Below are 20,090 nucleotides of genomic sequence, written 5' to 3'. Positions count from 1 at the left end.
TTATCTCTCGTTTTCTCATTAAAAAAAAAAAAAAAAAAAAAAAAACTTAAAAAGGAACAAATTAAAAAAAATAGAAATAAAGAAAGAAGCATATACATATGTATATATATATGTATACGACGACTCACATGATTTTTAGCATAAAAGCCGGATGATCAGATAAAAGCAAACGCTTTCCATAAGATGAGTATACCTGCGCTTTCTAATAGTCTTAAGTATCAATTTACGAAGATGCATCCTCGACAAGCCTAAACATAACGAATAGAGTGACGATCATTTCACATGAGATACACACATACTCAAAATACTTATACACATATGCATATATGTACAGGGTGAATCTTGTAACTGGGACGGATAATAACTTCTTTTTAAGCAACAATAGAGAAAAATGATAAAGGAAAAAGTTATATGGCACATCACATGTCACCTTCCTATGACCTTACTTTTTTTGAAAATACATCGATGCACCTGCTAGATGCAGTTGCACTTATTTTTTAAATGGAACTCTGTATTATTTTTTATACCATTCGATTCCTTTTTTTATTCTGCGTTAAAAAGTATTAAGTGAAGGTCATCGAAATGTCAATAGTTTACGAGATATTTGAAGTTTTATATCAGTAATGTATTTTCTTTTTAGTATTTTAAATGTAACTTATTTAATTACTCGAATTTAATTAATCATGAAACGATTTTAATTGATCGGCCAATTAAATGTATCCATCTGTATATGCAAATGTGTTTTTATTTTATTTACTTATGGTTAGTTGAAAGTTTAGTTATATCGATAAATAATATCTAAATTCGAGATATCGGTATTGATAGAAAATATAAACAAAACAAAATAATAAGTTTTAATTATAATCAACACTTTTATGACACCTTTTTTTTAAATTTTTGTTTTTAATTATTTTTGTATTTACATGTGTAATGTAATATAGAAGATTTAGTATCTTTCGGATTGGTTAAGGGAAATAAGGGTATACAAAAATTGTTTGTATAAATTATCCGATTTATTATTGGTTATATGGTGTTGAATTTATTATGTTGTTTGTAGTTTTAATAGTCATTGGTTTTTCCTTTTCCTTTCTTTTTTTTTACTCACAACTATTTCTTTTTACGGTTTGTTTTTATGATCGTGTTTTATATATGAGTTTTACTTATATGGTTTTTCATGTTACCATTACGATCACAATCACAATTATAAATCGTTATTAACGATTATTGAGATTTTGGTCGTGGTAAAGTTATATTTATTTCAATGTTTAATGTTAATTTTGTGTGTTTATTTATTTTATTTGATTATTTAATATCTTAAATTAATTTATGTGCAAAAAGATTGAAATGTAGTTAAATTACTTTCCACATAATTGAAAATTATTATTCAAATTTGGAAACTTTAATGAAAATTAATAAAAATACACATATGAAAATCGTAGTCTTTTTGTTTTATTACAGAATATAACACAAAATTGTATTATTTTTTTTAATATTAATAGTAATATTAAATATAATATAATAATAATAATATAATAATATAATATTAGTATTTATTTTTTATAATTTTCAATCTCTTCAAGTATTTTCAAGTCTTCGAATAATAATAATATAAATATAAACTTTACAATATAACTTATTTGTATTTAATAAAAATAAATCACCACGATTGAAATATCAATAAAAAGAATTACAAAATGTATAATTAAAAAAAAAATATATATATATATACTATATTATATACATATAATCAAATAATATATATTTGCTTTAGTACATGAGTTTTAAACGTTTTATCATTTATTTCTAAAAATACTTCACCGATTGTCTTGAAATTTTGACACAACGTTGCATTTGCATACAGCTAGGTTTTTATTACATTAATTTATTTATAAGATAATTAATTACTTTACAAAAAAAGAAAAAATTTTACAGATAAGTTCAGCGCCATCTGTTGGTCATAGATTTCGATGAATGCGCGAAACATTTAAACATAATCTAACTTTTATCTACACGACGTCATATTTTGGCTCATGAACGCACATGCGTTTAACTTCGAAATAACGTGCAATATTTCTTTAAAAAAGGAATAAAAAAATAATAAAAGATCAGAGAAAATATGAAAGTTAAAATTCGTGGAAATTACGTAAACCCAAAATGGTAAAACTAGATGGGTGTGTTGATGCATCATATAGCTGATGGTACATCTTTATTGAAGAAAGGGAAAGGAAAGGAGAGGAAAGGAAAGAGAAAAAAAGAACAAATAAAAAAAAAAAGAAAAGAAAAAAAAAGGTTTCGTTCGGCTTTCCAGACGAGCGACGACCTTCCTTGGAAGACATTGCTTTTGCTGGAAGGTGAACGCAACCCATGTTGACCTAGATTCTCGTATGGACGAGAGTACAGGGGGGAGGGGAAAGGGGGAGTAAGAGGAGAAGAATCGCGAGAGTAGAGTGAGAGAAACCGAACACGGGAGATATAAATGTTGATGAAAGAGTAAGAAAGATAGATGACGATTATATGCAATTGAGAGAGACAGAGAAAGAAAGAAGATTCAACGATTTCCTTTTTGAGATCAACGAGAATCGAAAGTTTCTGCCCCCCGGCCACAAAGCCAAACACTTTCAACCTACGAAACCTTTTACCGAATAAGGTTTTACCCCAAAATTTCACTTTTCTTTCTTTCAAACTTATTCCAAATCAAAAATATATATATATATATAATTATTATTTAAATAATATCATTAAAATTGTGTATATTATAATTTTATGTAGGATTGTAATGAGGTATTAAAAAGCATAATTTAATATCATTTTAGTAAGAACATTTAGTGTTTGTAAAAATTCATTTTTAGTATGGTATATAATAATAATAATGATAATAATAAATCTGTAATAGTAATAACATATGATAATTTCATATATAATATATATATAATATAATAATTAATATATATATTAATAAAGAATTAGAAATAATTTGATATCTTTTTAGTATACAAATTTAATATATGTATATAAAATATTAATAATAATAGTAACATAATAATTTTGTATATATAATACAATATAATAGTTAATAGTAATAAAGATATAAAAATTATTTTGATATTCTTTTAAAAAACAAATTTAATATATATATTAAAAATAAAATAATATACATATATATATATATATATATATATATATATATATATATATATATATATATATATTAAAAATACCTATAGTAATAGTAACATAATTATTTTATATATAATACAATATAATAATTAATATTAATAAAGATATAGAAATTAATTTGATACCTTTTTAGTACAAATTTAATATTCATTTAATGGCATATAATAATAATAATAAATATTATAATTACGACAACGAGAACATGAGAAAAAATAAAAATGAAATATACTTTTAAGATTGAAATATATAAACAAAAATAAAAGAAAGGAAAGGAAAAACATTGAAATAATGAAATAATTAAATCAAGATCCGATCGAGATCGATAGATCTAGTTCAATCGTGATCTCCCTCGAGGCCGACAAGTACTCGACGACAACGACGATGAAATGTAATAGGATCACTGTGTATGAAAGATCATCAACCTCGTGCGTACAATTTTCTTCCTTGTCTTTTCTTCTCCCTTGACATTGACGAATCGAAAGTTCTTTCCTTCGTGCAACGGGGGATTCTCATCGTACTCCTCACATACACACATACATACATACCTTCATACATATAAACATGCATACATACATTCATACATTCATGCATACATTCATACATACATTCATACATTCATGCATACATTCATGCATACGTACATATATATTCTTGAATCTTTTTATTTCATGATTTTGTTTCGTTTAGTTTAGTTTGTTTATCCATTATCTTATTTTACCTCATCAATGACGGGAAAACTAAGTACGTACATGTTCTACTAAATCGTAAATCAAATGTCTTCCCTTCTATCTTACCTACCATTCGCGTATCTGTATCAAGATTATCTGATAAATATGAAACGCAAGGTATGGAGTTTCATATCGATGATATATCTCGGCAATTTGAAGAAGAAGATGTAAGATTTAATTTTATTTTTGTCATTTGAACAGTGAAACGTTCAAATTCTATTTACGAAAAATAAAAAAATAAAATAGAAGAAGAGAAAAAGAAAAAGACATAACTAGATTTATCTTATAATCAAATGATGTATTTTTATAAACGTATTTCACCCTTTCACCCTTTTTCTACAAAAATAATTAACTAAATATTTTAACTGAGAAATGGTTAATGATTGTTAGAAAAAAATAAAACAAATGAACAAATGGGCCATCTTAAAAGAAATAATTTCTTTCTTATATTTAATTATTATATATTATTAATTATTAAATATAATAATAATTATATATTAAGAAATAATTTATCCCTATATTTGTTTCCCTTAAATTTTCATTTTAATCACGAAATTAGTTTTTATTTTGTCATAGATTAAAATGATTTAATAACCATAATAAATCAGACTCGGTGGGTTAATATTAAAATTTATTGCATTAACATAACCGTGTGTTTTTTTTTAAATTAATTAATTAATTTTTATATTTAATAAAAATAATATATATTTTTAATAGCATCATCGGTGATTATCGTAGTATCATCTCACAAAGGAGAACATTATTTCTAACGAGGAAAGTGGAAATTGTTTTTTCCTTTTTTTTATTTATGTTTGTTCTTCATTTTCTTTTACTCGAACTTATGTTTCTCTCGCATACGAACGAGTGTTCATTCGTTCATTCTTCTTAGAGTTACGAACTACCGTTCACAAACTATTATTCTCACACGTATGTGTGTATGTATGTACGTTTGTTGTATATATATGTATATACAACCAACATACATTTACATATTTATAAGCCTGTTGCGTTGGCCATTACCACCCTGTCGTACATTTAATATCTGCTTTACTTACAATCTTATTTTCTATCTTTCTTTTTGTATTACATTTTCATGTTTTTTTTTTTTTTTTTTTTTTTTTTTTTTACCAAGAAAATAGCAAACACGGAAGCAATGCTTGAGAAAAATATTGTTCGTATTATAGAAAACGTTCAACAATTTACAAAGGTACTATGAAAAACAATGAATTCTTTCTTATTAACACGTTTTTCTTCCTCATTTTCTTTTTCTTTTCTTTTTATATTTTATATAATAATACGTTATTTCAATATTTGTTTTATATTTTTTTAATAAATGAACTTTTTTTTTTTTTACAAACAACAAGAAGTTAATTATAATATCTTTTACAGTGTTTGTTTTTTTTCTGTTTAATTTACATAATAATACGTTATTTCAATATTTGTTTATTTAAATGAAATTATTTTTTACAAACAACAAGAAATGAATTATAATATTTTTTTCAGTGTTTGTTCTTTCCCTTTTTTTTTTTTTTTTTTTTTTTTAATGCAAATTTCATCATTTTGTATAAATCAGAAGATTTATTCTTCTTCTTCTTTTTTTTTTTTTTTTTTTAATAATCAAATTCTTTTTAAGACGATCATTTTTGATTTGAGAAGAAATTAAATGAATTTTGTTATTATCGAGAATAATTAGTATAATAAGGATAATGCTTAACGAGTTGAGAAAGCCTCGTTAAACGTTTAATCGTTGAGAGAGTGAGAGAGTGAGAGTGAGAGAGAGAGAGAGAGAGAGAGAGAGAGAGAGAGAGAGAGAGCATAAGATCGGTTAAAACAATGAAACAAGGTCATATATGTTATTTTGAAAAATTTATTATCGTGAGAACTAACATGAAAATTGAATTTCTCCTTATTAAGTTTGTTAAAGAAACATGATTTTTTTTTTTCTATTAAAAAATTATCACTCGTATTATAAACATTTAACGACTTATGTGAAAAATTCGATTACCGTAACGAACAGTCCCGTTAATGGGATAAAATAAAATAATTATATAATATCAAATTTTTTTATTACTTTTTTTTAAATTATGTTTTAATTAAAATATACAAAATTAAAATAAAAAGATTGTAGGATTATTGGGTTCTTATAAATGAAAAATAACACAAAATATAATTTGTTCTTTTGCCATATACACAAGCTTCACACAAATTGTCATTAGGCGTTACGTTATTTATTTCACTTATATCATAGACCATTTGTTTATCTTCAATTCTAAAAATTTACTTTTGCCAATATGACCTAAGCGTTGATGCGACAATTCATAATTATTTTGTATGGCACTATAAGCTTTCAAACTAGAGCTTACTTTGCTTAAATCAACTCTAAAGTCAATTGCAATTAAATTATTCAATGGCTTATCTTTCATTACAGTTTTAACATTCTTTATTACCTCAATGCCTTTATCATTAAAAAGGATACTCATCCCGGCTTGTTGCATCTTCCTCACAGACAGCAAGTTGTGAGGAACTTCTGGGCAGTATAGAACGTCTTCAAGGATTCCTTTGATACCCAAGTTGCTTGTTACGTTGACGACTCCCTTTTTCGATGCAGTTATGTAGCAGCCGTCCTTTGCTACAGCAATTTTTACCGGCGGATCCAATTCGATGAAACTATCGAATAAGTCGTCGTTGTTGATCAGATGATCAGATGCTCCAGAGTCCAGTAGAAAATTTATATTATTGCTTGATCCTTCCTCTTGATAATTTCCTGCCATGAATGCAAAACTCGATATGTTTGAGTATGACGTTGAAGGTTGAGCTTCTTATGCCATTTGAGCAGACTTCTTTTTCTTCTCTTCCTCCAAAAATTTTTCTCTCCTCTTACGGAAAATACAATCTTTGATGACATGATTATTTCTACCGCAAAAATGACAGTTTATGCCTGATTGTCTGGAATTATTATTGCGCTTGAAGCCTTTCTTGTGCAGTCCTCCTTTCTTGAATTGTTTCGACTTTTGAGAATTTCTATACATAGTCACTTTATTATTATTGTTGTTACTAGTTGATTGTTCTTGACTGGCTACTTGCAAAACTTTTGCACTTGTATCACTACTCTCATTTTTCAATTCTATCTCGTGGTCTAAGAGCCTTGTTTTTACAAAAGCTAATGTTATATTTTCATCAGACAAAGTTTTGCTCGCTGTTATTATGCTACTATATGTAGTTGGCAAAGTTAATAGTAAATGAACTATTTTGTCACTCTCTTCAAATTTGGCACCGGCAGCAGTTAGGTCGGAAACTAATTCATCGAAAATCATGAAATGCCTTGTCAAAGGTGTATCACCTTGTAATTTTAATCCAAGTAATCTCTTGCGTAATGAGATTTGAGTAGCTACGCTTTTACGTTCATAAATATCGTCTAAACTTTTAAATATTTGTGCAGCAGTGCTATCTGATTTAGCAAAATCGAGAAATGAATCTGAGAGATACTCAATGATGATACTCTTCGCAGTATTTTCTGCTTTCATCCATTCCTCTGTAATTGGTTCTGGTACTTCGTTGTCAATCACATGGAGCGTATCTAGTTCACAAAGTAACGCACGAATTCTAAACTTCCAAACACTATATTTCTCACCATCAAACGGCTTTATATTTCTTTTCAATCTCAAGTTTTCCATTTCTTTCAATGAATTTATCGCCGTGCGTTGGGTTCTCAATCACGCAGTACGGCCCTTAGGCTATAGATCGAGAGAGGGGATGTATGTTTATCGCTAGCTGCAAACCGATGGAGGGGATACAACGTCACGATTTCTTCCTCTTCTAGTCGAATGTTTAGACAAGGGGTGCGGCGAAGCGGTGGAGCCGCCGAAAGTCTGATCGTTCTTTATGCTAGGACAAAGCGATTACAAAGAAGCGAGAGGAAGAAAAAGGAATAACTATTATTTTTTTACTTTTTTCTCGAGTATACCGTACTCTCGTTAACTTTAGAAATTGAGTTTATAAGTCTGTTCGAAACCTGGTATGAGACTTCCTTTGATTCCAAACCCTTTGTGATAACTAGCCGAAGATTCTCGATTTCGTTGTTTTCTAATCCGTTGTACAAAGCACAATTTATTCACGCACAAAAGAAATAAATTTTTTTTCACACAGCACGCAGGTGGGCTTTATGTGTAATCTGGGCCCATAACCTGTAGGATTATTGGGTTCTTCTAAATGAATATTAACACAAAATATAATTTTATAACCAGAAAACTTTAATATTTAAGTGCACAAGGAATGGCACGTCTATACCGAAGGGCTGTTTCTAATAGACTAAAAAAAAAGGAACGAACGCTTACACACAATAGGCATATGGTCAGGTTAGTCCATCGGCGGCATCCATGACGTCAGCCGATCCCCACACCATGCAAGTTTAAACGTGTTAATAGAAAACTATGGCCCTCTTAGACAAGAAAGAAGAGAACCAAAGAGATTGATTTTCGTTCTTGAATCTGAGTTACATATTCCAACAAAGATTATATTTAATTCAATTTTATTATATTTTTTTTTATATTATATTTAATCACATAAAAAAATTTAAATTATAATTCTTATCAATAATTAAATTAATAATTTCGAATAAAATAATAATATAACTCACCTAAAAGATTTATTCGAAAAAAAAAATAATAAAAATAAGAAATAAAAAATAAAAAAAGCAGAAAAAATATTATTTTTTTATTCGATAAGTTGCAAAAACATAAATTAAAATTCTTACGAACAATTAAATTAACTAATAATTTTTCCAAAACAATAATAATATATAATATACCCCATGTAGAAAATTTATTTGATAAAAAAAATAAAAAATAAAAAAAGCATAAAAATATTATTTTATTATTCGATAAGTGTTGTAAAAATATAAATAAAAAAATTCTTACGAATAATTAAATTAATTAACAATTCCGAATAACATAATAATATACCCCACTAAGAGGATTTATTTGAAAAAAAAAGAAAAACAGAAAAAAAGTATTTTTTATTCGATAAATTGTAAGAATATACATCGGAATTTGTATTCTCGATATGTACTATCGATAATCGATAGATCTAATCGTAAAATTTATAATAGAATAACATAAATGTTTAACAATAGTTATACGTTTTAAACATGGAAATATTATTAATGATATTCCAAGGATAAACATATTGCTTATACATTTTCGTATTGTTTCCAAATTTTTTTTCTTTTATACATATATGTTATACACGAACCAATGGGAAAACGTGTATCTCATTGTTTAGAATTCGTGAAGAAGTAGAAGAAGTAGAAGAAGTAGAAGTAGAAGAAGAAGAAGAAGAAGAAGAAGGTATGAAATCGATGCATAAATCTTATCGTACGTGTACGTGTGTCAGGTGTAATAAGTGTAATCGTAACTCTTGTAGTTTGTAAGTAATACACGACTTAGGTACCGAATAAAAACGCATACTTACTTAGTTTTATCATGCGAGATAACCCGTAGAAAATTTATCATCTCATTCCTTTTTCAGATCACGCCTACATTTATATATCGATTTTATTAAGTCGTTTCAATTTGAATCATTATAAATCTGATAAAGATTGTATACAAATTACGATAAAAATTTTAATTATTTTGTTTATTTGTTTGTTTGATTAAATAATATATTTTATTATTTTAGATAGTTTATTACGATAAATATGTTATTTAATATATTATGATTTATATATGTTTATTCAATAATTCTAGAACATTGAATTAATTCGTATTATTAATGAAAATATGTTTATTAATCAAAATTATTAATGATATTATATTAATAATATATAATTTATAATTTATAATTAATTATTATAAAATTAATTTAATTAATTTTTTATTTAATATAATATTAATACGTATAATATTTGTTTATTTAATTTTTTTATTAAATCTAATTAATTAATAGAAATTTAATTTAATATAAATTTTTATTTAATATAATATTAATACAAATTTATTAATATAAAATTATTAACAAAACATAATTTAAATATTATATTTAATAATTTAATATATTTTCCAAATAAATATACAGGGTGATCTGTAAGTGGTGGTACAAGCGAAAAAAGGGTGATTCTACATGAAAAAATAAATCGAAAATATAGAAAAAAATTTTTTTCGTTCGAAGCTTTGTTTTCGAGAAAATCGACTTTGAATTTTCGCAAAGTACGCGTGCACTTGATCATATCTCGTTATACCGGACCTACGAACTTTTCATATAAGAATAACCTATATACATATATAGGTTAATTCTCAAAAGTTAATTTTAGTATTTCCTAAAAAGTTAGTAGGGTATTTTCGAAAATTTCGGAGGGTATTTCCAAAGATTCGTAGGGTATTTCCGAAAAGTTCGGAGGATATTTTCGAAAAGTTCGTAGGTATTTCCGAAAAATTCGTTGAGTATTTTTGAAAAGTTCGTAGGTCCGTTATAACGAGACATGATCAAGTGTCTCGTAGACGAGCCTTCTGAACAAGCCTTGTGAACGAGCCTCGTAAACGAGGCTCTTTTACGAGCCTCTCACGATAACACAAACATTTTGTGATATCAATGAAATCGATTTACTAAACGATGATAAAAATTCGTGTAAAACATGCTTTCAAAATTAGAAATTACCATAAGCAACCTTGTTAGCATTGAATTAGTACAATACCTAAGTGTCTTTCTCCCAACCTCCCTTGTCTGAAAACTAAAAAAACAAAACAAAGAAATACAAGTTGATGACCAGTTACACTACTTGGCGTTTAAACTAATGGCATTTCATCGATCAGCAATCTTCTTTTACATGTAACGCTACTTAAACGTTTCTTTATCATTCGATCATGATTTATTATAATAAGTTCATGTTGTCGTGTCATGGCGAACGAAGTAGCATTATAATGACTTGGTTTATTTTTAAAAGAACATCATCTTTGTTTCTTCTTATTTTATTTCTTTATTTCTTTATTTCTTGACGCCTTTTGTACCACTTAACAAAGTTTTTCTCATTTCACATCACACGATCACATCTATAGATATTATTTTATTATTATTATTAATAATTATTAATAATACTAATTATTATATTAATATAGAAAATATAATATAAAAAAAAATATAACAAAAAATAAATAATTATTATATTAATATATTATTAATAATTATTTTATTATTAGTATTATTATTATAAATATATTATTTATTATAAATATATATTATTTTAAATTTAATCTTATTTTGTATTTCTTTATATTTTATTTTTTATATTACTTATATTTTAATTTTTTTATTCATGTAAAACTGAAATGAAATATAATTATATTTTTATTAAATACTATATTATATATTATATTAAATTATCTTATAATTATAAAATATATAAACTATAAATAATAACGATGATATAATAATGATAACAATAGTAATAATAATAATAATAATAATAATAATATTAATGAAAATGTGAAATTTTTTTATTACCTTTTGAAAAGATTGAAACTTTCGTGCGAATGTTGTAAGAATGAATTGATTAAATCATCCTAGATCTTTCGTTGGACTTTGTAAGCATTTATTTTTAGCTATTTATACATATATGTATATACATGTAACACACATATGTACATCATAGGTACAACACACATACATAGGAGGATCCTACACCCGTATCATTAGCGGCGTAATAAGAAGCGCGTATACGTGTAACTGTATGTTCTCAAATGTGCAATTATCTCTTGGCAAGCTCACGGTCAGGATTATGCGAGAACCGTAAATAGGAAACCAGGAGGAGTTATAAATGATCCCATCTAATGACGATTCCAGCCTCGTTAAACGGTCAATGACGTTTTCCACTTTGAACAGTGTTACCGTTATGTACAAATTTACTCATAGATTGTTTTCAACTAAACATTTATTTCTTTTATTATCAAAAATGATTTTGAACGAAATTACATTTCACGAATTACGAATCAAAATTCATGTATTAATTCATTGATTAGTCTTCGGTTAAACGATTTATTTGTTGTATAAAAAGTATTATTAGAATAAAAAAAAATAAACAATTCTGTTATAAATCATCTCGTTAAATGAAATCTGTAGAAATACAATAAAAAAAAAAATGATCGTATTTAAATTAATACTGAGAAAATATAATAATTAAATAATAAAATAAACAATTTAAATATTATATTGTTAATTTATTGATTTATAAAATAAAATAAATAATTAATTTTAATTAATTAAATTAAATTAACTTATATAATAACAGAGAAAAATTAAAAAATATTTTTTAGAAAGTAAAATATAATCTTAGACCCACATTTAAACATTAATATAAAATAATAATAATAATAATAGTATAATGAAATATTATATTATTAATCATATCGTCAAATTAAATACAAATATATCTGGGATAAACAAAGAATAAATAATTGTACATACAATTATAACAATTATTTAGAAAATATTTAAAAAAAAAACCATCTACTTTAAAACCATTCATTTAAATCATAAATATCAAACTATACCAAAAAAACAACGTATTTATTTTTCCAAAACAAGATGTGAAGTTCCATAATTAAAACATTCATCACACACAAAATGATGATAATACTCACGTGAATATAACAAAATCAAATTATATTTAACTTTGATATAAAACAATATGTCTTATTAATTTAAAACAATGAATACTAAAAAAAAACAAATTGATAAAACATAGTTCCCATGATTAAAAACCTTCATCATAATGATAATATCCACGTGAATATAATTTAACAAAATTATATTTAACTTTGATATAAAACAATATGTCCTATTTACTTATTACAATGCATAATATAAAAAAAGAGAGATAAAACATAGTTCCCATGATTAAAACCATCATCAAAATGATAATAATACCAACGTGAATATAACAAAACAAAAAATTATATTTAATTTTAATATAAAACAATTAGTTCTATTAATTATTACAATGAATAATAAAATTAAAATATGATAAAACATAGTTCACATGATTGAAACCTTATAACAAAACAAAATTATATTATATTTAACTTTGATATAAAACACAAAATGGTCCTATATTATATTTTTGTTATATTAACTTATAACAATAAATTCTAAAATAAAAAAAATGACAAAACATAGTTCCCATGATTAAAACCTTATAAGAAAACAAATTTATGTTACAACATATTTAACTTTGATATAAAAAACAAAATTGTCCTATTAACTTATAACAATAAATAATAAAACATGGTTTTCTTAAATTTGACAAAGTTAATTTTATCATTAACTTCATAAATGATTCATAAAAATAAATCCTCAATAACATTGGTAAAACCTAGTGAAACGAAAGACTTATCAATCATGAGAGTTCGATCATTCGGAAGATCACATCTTAAGTGATTCATTGTCCTTCACCGAGTTACTCCTGACTTATATATCATCAAGTTGCAATACTCTTCTAGTCTCTAGAAGAAAACTAAGAATAAGGGGTTGAGATGAGAGGCGAGAGAGGGTTATTGGTTTCTTTGTTCGACATGGACAAATGAGTCCACGATGTTAAAAGGAATGAAATAAATAATAAGATAAATAGAGACAGATATATGGTGAAAATATTCTAGCATAGTCATTCTAACGTCGTCAAGAATATCTTTGGTTGAAAGATTAAGACTGTAAGAATATTTTCATGTCAGCCAGTAAGACTATAACTTACCATATCGGATCTCGAAAGATAACGAATGTGTTGGAAGATGGATGAGTTAATGAGAAGAAAACCTAATCTGTAAGATCAATCGTTAAAACGATGTCGTTATAAGAGAATATTATAATTATTCGGTAATAACGTAAACGATTATACTATAGTTGTGTGCATCTTCATGTGGAATCTCTTATTGTCTTGGAACTAATGGATTTCTTCCAACAAACATATACACACATATATATATATATATATATATATATATATATATATATATATACTTCAATTTCTAACTCATAAACCCTGACTCACTTGCATGAGATTTTATTCTGAATTAAAACCTTGATAAATAATACAATGCATTTTAACTTGTGTGATGATTAAAATGATAATTTATGACGAATGTGTTGATCAATGTTTAGTCATAACAAATTATGACAATGTTTTAAATCAAAGCATTTCATTTGGAATTTAATGAATATTATAATAAGTAAGGATTAATGAGAAACATTTTTGTTGAATTATTTTTCCTTTTTTTTTGTATATTCAGTAAAAGGAAAATTTTTGAAAAGGATGAAACGTTACAAATTTTATTATAAAATTTTCAAATTTATTTATAATACAAAACGCTGTTTTTTTTTTCATAAATAAATTGTAGGATTTTAAAATTAAATTTGTGCTTTTCAAAAGAAAATTCAAAAAGGAACTTGTAACCTAAAAAAATTAAAATAATAACATAATTAAAATGTAATACATAAAATAATAATGTTAGAAAAAAATAGAAAAAGTAAGGTTATGTCATACGTAAATCTGAAAAAAAACGTGAAATAATTGAATTATAATGCAGCACCATCTATTGTATACTAATAGAACCAAAGGAGGAAAGAATAACCTTAAATAATATATTAATAAATTAACAATAAACAAAATTAGAAACCACTAAATAATCTACTCTATATTTTAAGTTAAAGAAAACAAAATATAATAAATAAATTTTTATTTACATTGGTTATGTAATTTTGATGTTTATAGCAGACAAACAATTATTAACTAAAAAAACATAATAATATATTGCAATATAGTTTAAACTATTGATAATAGAATGAATTAATAATTTCTTAGAATTTTAATTAGAAAATAAAATTCTTTAATTTAAAATGTTGTTGTTTTAAAATATATTTAATTTAAATAACTGTTGGTTTTGTAACACAATAAATTTTTATTCAAACAGATTACCTGTGTGTTTTAGGAACAAAAATTAAATTTAATTAAATATGTTAGATAATTTATACATCAGTTAAACAATAATAATAATTACAATTGTTCAAAAAATATATCATAAATTCGATACTCGCATATATTCACTTTTTATTGAATATTATATTGTATATCGTAGAAGTAAATAATATTGATGTATAAGATATTTCTTTATCGTATATTTAATACCGTTGTAAGGTAAAATTCTTCTATAATATATTCAAAAGAGGGTAAATAACAGTAATAGGTCATAGATTCGACGTATCTCGAGCGGTATAACCGATGTTAGAAAAGAAAACATCAGAAATAATAGAAATGAACGATCTAACGATAAAATAAGGTCGAATCAAAGAACAAATCGGTGAAAAACGATGATCGTTTTTAACTGTCCATCTGTGCTTCTTTTTACATACATACACACACCTATATATGTATATATATGTGATCCCAGAAATACTTGTACCGTTTTCCCTTTGGTCTTGGTTGTTCGAATAGATAACGGTATTTCTTGCGTAGAATCCTAAGCAATTCTTGACTATGTTCTTTCATACACCGTTTGCGTAATAATCAATTTGATTATGAATGTCATTTATATTAAAATCAATTTGATACCAAAATAATATACATATAAACTTGTACATTTGTTATCGATGTTTGATCAATCATTAAATCAACTGTTAAAATAAAATGTTGGTTAATGGTGGGGATGGAAGGAGAGGATGAGATTCATCACATTCCATCATAAAAATAATCTCGTTAGAAATGATATTACTTTTTTTTCTCTAATTCGTTATGCATATAATAAATTACCTAAAAACACAAAACATTTTGTCAATTTGTAATTTAAGTGATTGAAGTTTTCGATATTAAAAGATAGTATGTGTTAAAAATTTATATATATATATCTTCTTAATATATATAAATTACGTGTCACGTTGTTTGTCCGCAATGAACTCCTATATTACTGAACCGATTTTAATAAAGTTTTGCACAATGTGTGCAGTTTCATCCAACTTAAAAGATAGGATATTTTATATCTCAATTTATAATCGCAATATTATTTTATTGCGAATTATTTGTTTATTAACAAAGAGTCATGATTATTTCTGTTAGTTCGATAAGATTCAATCAGATGGCGGTATAAGGTAATTCGTTTACTTAAAGATGTGTGTATCGGACTGATTGTGAGCCAATATATATATATGTATGTCTGTAATAAAATATTGTAGATAATTGATTTAAATTTAAAGGAATCGTACATTTAAAAATAATTATTCTAACAACAACAAAAAAAGGAAGAACAAATAAGAGAGATACAAAGAGAGAGATAGAAATAGAAATGAACATGATCGATATGACTCATGTTAAACCTAATTGACGTATACTTCATAAATCGAAGGGTGTAGATAAAGTTTTTATTTTATAATGTTGTTTATTTTTCTCTCCCTCTCTTTCTTTCTTAAGAAAAATCTTTGACGAGTAATAGAACAGTAAAGAAAATGATTAACAATATTTAAAAGAATATTTGTAAAGTTTTCATTCGAAAGATTCAACAAGTTAACTTGAAAATATAGAAAAATGATTATATGAGAGAGTAGTATGGTCGAGCTGTGTCATTAATTACGCAAACAAGCGTTACAGGCCGTTGCCTGTTACTATACTCGCTTATTTTAGGTGGGGGAAGAAGGTTGGGGTGGGGGTAGAAGTTAAAGTGAAAAATTTTACGAGCAGGAAATCGCAGAGAGTGTTGTTGTTGTTGTTGGGTGTTCAAAGACGGGAAGAAACCGAGCATGCATGGCATGGGGTATCTTTTTTTTCTGTTTTTTTTTTTTCTTTAGACGAATGATGGCATCCTTTTAAATTATCCCGCTGTTAATTTTCTTGGTATCATTGTTAACTATCACCGGGTTGATTGTTGTTAATGAATAAAACATTAACTTTCTGGTATCATACGACCTTGGAAGTTAAATCGAGATACGTAAAGATCAAACCTGGAATTTCCACGGTCTTATTATGGGATGGTAAGACTGGTATTACAAAGTGGTGTTTGTTGTTTAAGAATATTCCTAACCACAATGTTGGTGATCTAATGTTAGACTTTGTTAATGTCATGTGTTTTAATTTTATATATATATAATAATATAATATATTATTATATATTAATTAAATATAAAATATATAATGTATTAATATTTTTAATTTAATTAAATAATTACATAATTAAATATAAAAATAATATAATATATATATATATACAAAAAGATAACATTAATTCATTTCCTGTTAAAAATGATGTTCCGTTTTAATAAATCAATGTTTTATTTTTCCGATCATTTCATTACGAATTAATTATTCTCATATAAAAAAAAAAAATGTACATTCCATACGATTGATGTGAAATTATTTTGTAAATTATTTTCAACGATATTAAACCCTTACCTGTGGCACATTTATCAAATAGAAATAGAACTAATCTAAGTGAGTAACAGTAATGTTAATAAATCTTGGTATACGATGATTGCAAACAGAAACGATGAGAAATTAACCGACGGACAAGAGGAACCCGTTCACTTTATCAGTACGTTTCAAAGCGGATACTTCTCTCTCTTTCTTATTTTTATTTTTTTTTCCCTTTCTTTTCTTTTTTTCTTCCTAACAACGAAGTAGCAACGAAGCGTGTCGATCCAAGGCTACGAGAGAATCCGAGTTAGGTCTCTTGGAAAATAACGTGGCCTTTTCTTCTTTTGTCTTTATTTTTATTATTGTTGTTGTAAAAGGCCACCGCTGTTGTAACAGTCGTAGGGTAAAATACCCCCTTAACAAACAAAAAAATATATAAAAGAAAAGAAAAGGTAGATAAGAAAAAAAGAAAGAAAAGAGTACGAGAAAAGATGTAGAGGATTTTAATGAGTGGAGTTTACTGGTCAAGGTATTCAAGGATACTACTATGGTTGGTTCGATGTTTTAGTAAAAAAAAAAAGGAAATAAAAGGTGAGTAAAATTGTAGCAGCAAACCTTTTTGTTAAAAATTATCGCGTTGTTTGAAGAAATAGATAAAATAGTTATATGTGTGCGTTAGTTAAAAGTAGGTCGAATGGGTTTTTTTGTTGTTGTATTTTTCTTTTACCACCAACATCGTACGCCATCTTGTATTTGTTTTACTTGGAGAACAGTAAGAGAAATAATGAATGAATGAAAGAAAGAAAGAAAGATAGATAGAAAAAGATTCATCATGTTCATTGTTGTTACTATCGTTGATGGGTCTGTTCGATCCTGATCTCTCGTAGGATTTCTTTTACCTTAATTTAATGAATCCTCAGGATGATTCTACGTTTCTTTTTCTTTATCTTTTTGTTGTTTTGTTTTGTTTTGTTTTGTTTTCCTTCTTACATTCCCTACCTCGTTGATTTTTTTTTCCTTTTTATTTTGATTTTTTTTTCTTTCGTTAAGAGTAAACATCGGTGGATCGGATCCCCCCATTGTTGTTGGTCGAAGAATGGTTGTTGCCAGAGTAAAAGGGAATTGCTGCAATTACGATAGTTCGCGTTGATACGTACCTCCACGTTTCCTTTCGATCTCTCTTTCCGATTCGACGTACTAATGTTAACCTATGTATTTGTACATATATGTTGTTAGATATATATATATATATATATTTATGTTTATGTTTATATGTAAGTATAGTTAGAGGAAAAGTGATACAATATGGTTTCTATAAAAAACAATGACATATGAACAATCTTATTTAATCATTTTTTTTCTCTAGAATTTTTCATTATCATTACATTATATTTACTTGTAAGTATAGTAGTTACAGAGAATTGTAACTGTATAGAAGATATCTATGTAAGAATTGTAATTGTACAGAGTTGTACAATATGGTATCTATGAAGTGGTACAATGTGGTATCCAAAAAAGTAACCTATGAACAATCTTACATATTTGATTATTTTTCTTCTTTAGAATTTCTCATTATCATTATATGTTTGTGTGTAAGTATAAGTACAGAGAAATGATACAATATGTGTTACAATATATATACACATTGTTAATCTATGTATTTTTACATATATGTTATTATAAGTATACAGATATATATATAAGTTTATATGTAAATACAGTTACAAAGAAAAGTGATACAATATAGTATCTATAAAAAATAATAACCTATAAATAATCTTACATATTTGATGATTTTTCTTCTCCTGAATATCTTCGTTATTATTGTATATGATAATATGTAAGTATAGTAAGTAAGAGAAGTGTTACAATATGATTACCATAAAAAAACAATAACGTTCTAACAATCTTACATATTTGATCATTTTTCTTCTTATGAATTTCTCATTATCATTATATGTTTGTATGTAAGTATAATTACAGAAAAGTGATACAATATATGTATACAATTTTAATCTATGTATTTGCACTTATATGTTGTTAGATACATGAATTTATGCTTATATACAAGTATAATTAGAGAAGTGGTTCAATATGGTATCCATAAGAAACAATAACCTATGAACAATCTTATATATTTGATCATTATTTTTTTCCTGAATTTTTATTATCATTATATTTGTAGGTTATATATAACTACAGTTACAGTAAACTAGTACAATATTTTGTACAATATGTATATTATTATAACCTATGTATTTGTTCATATATGTTGTTATATATATATATTTATGTTTATATGCAAGTATAGTTACAGAAAAAAGTGATACAATATGGTATCCATGAATAACCATAACCTATAAACAATCGTACATATTTAATCATTTTTCTTCTCCTGAATTTCTCATTATCATTATCACTATTATAAAAGAAGAAAATTCATGGGATTCTACCATAAAGTCTCCTATATAATACTTTCTTTTCTCAAATATAAAATAAAATCATTTTATTGAAATAATTATTCTAGAACAAGTAAAATAAAATAATGCACGTTATTAGCATACTAATATAATCCATTAATTTGTTATTTTTTTAGTATTATTGATTAATTCCCCCTTATATGAAACAAGAACGTTAATTACAATTTATTTTGTTTCTTTGTCGGTAACTTATTATAGTAAATAACGAAACACAAAACCTTAAGATATCAATCTCAAGGACGTGCCGATTTTTGTCGCTATTTTTCTAGAAAAACGTTTCCATGAAAATTGAATCGTTTTCTTCGGTAAAGTCGATTACGGTATACC

The 20,090-nt window shown here is 25.6% G+C and overlaps 1 protein-coding gene across 3 annotated transcripts in view; it reads left to right on the top strand.

Moving 5' to 3' along the window:
• pio (zona pellucida domain-containing protein piopio) overlaps window positions 1-20,090 on the top strand; it is an 86,903-nt gene that overhangs the window by 15,998 nt on the left and 50,815 nt on the right. The window lies entirely within an intron of this gene.

This window comes from Polistes dominula, unplaced genomic scaffold, assembly GCF_049000335.1.
Source record: "Polistes dominula isolate Pdom_NZ unplaced genomic scaffold, Pdom_raw_medaka contig_37, whole genome shotgun sequence".
NCBI lineage: Eukaryota > Metazoa > Arthropoda > Insecta > Hymenoptera > Vespidae > Polistes > Polistes dominula.
This window is presented reverse-complemented; position numbering and strand designations above follow the sequence as displayed.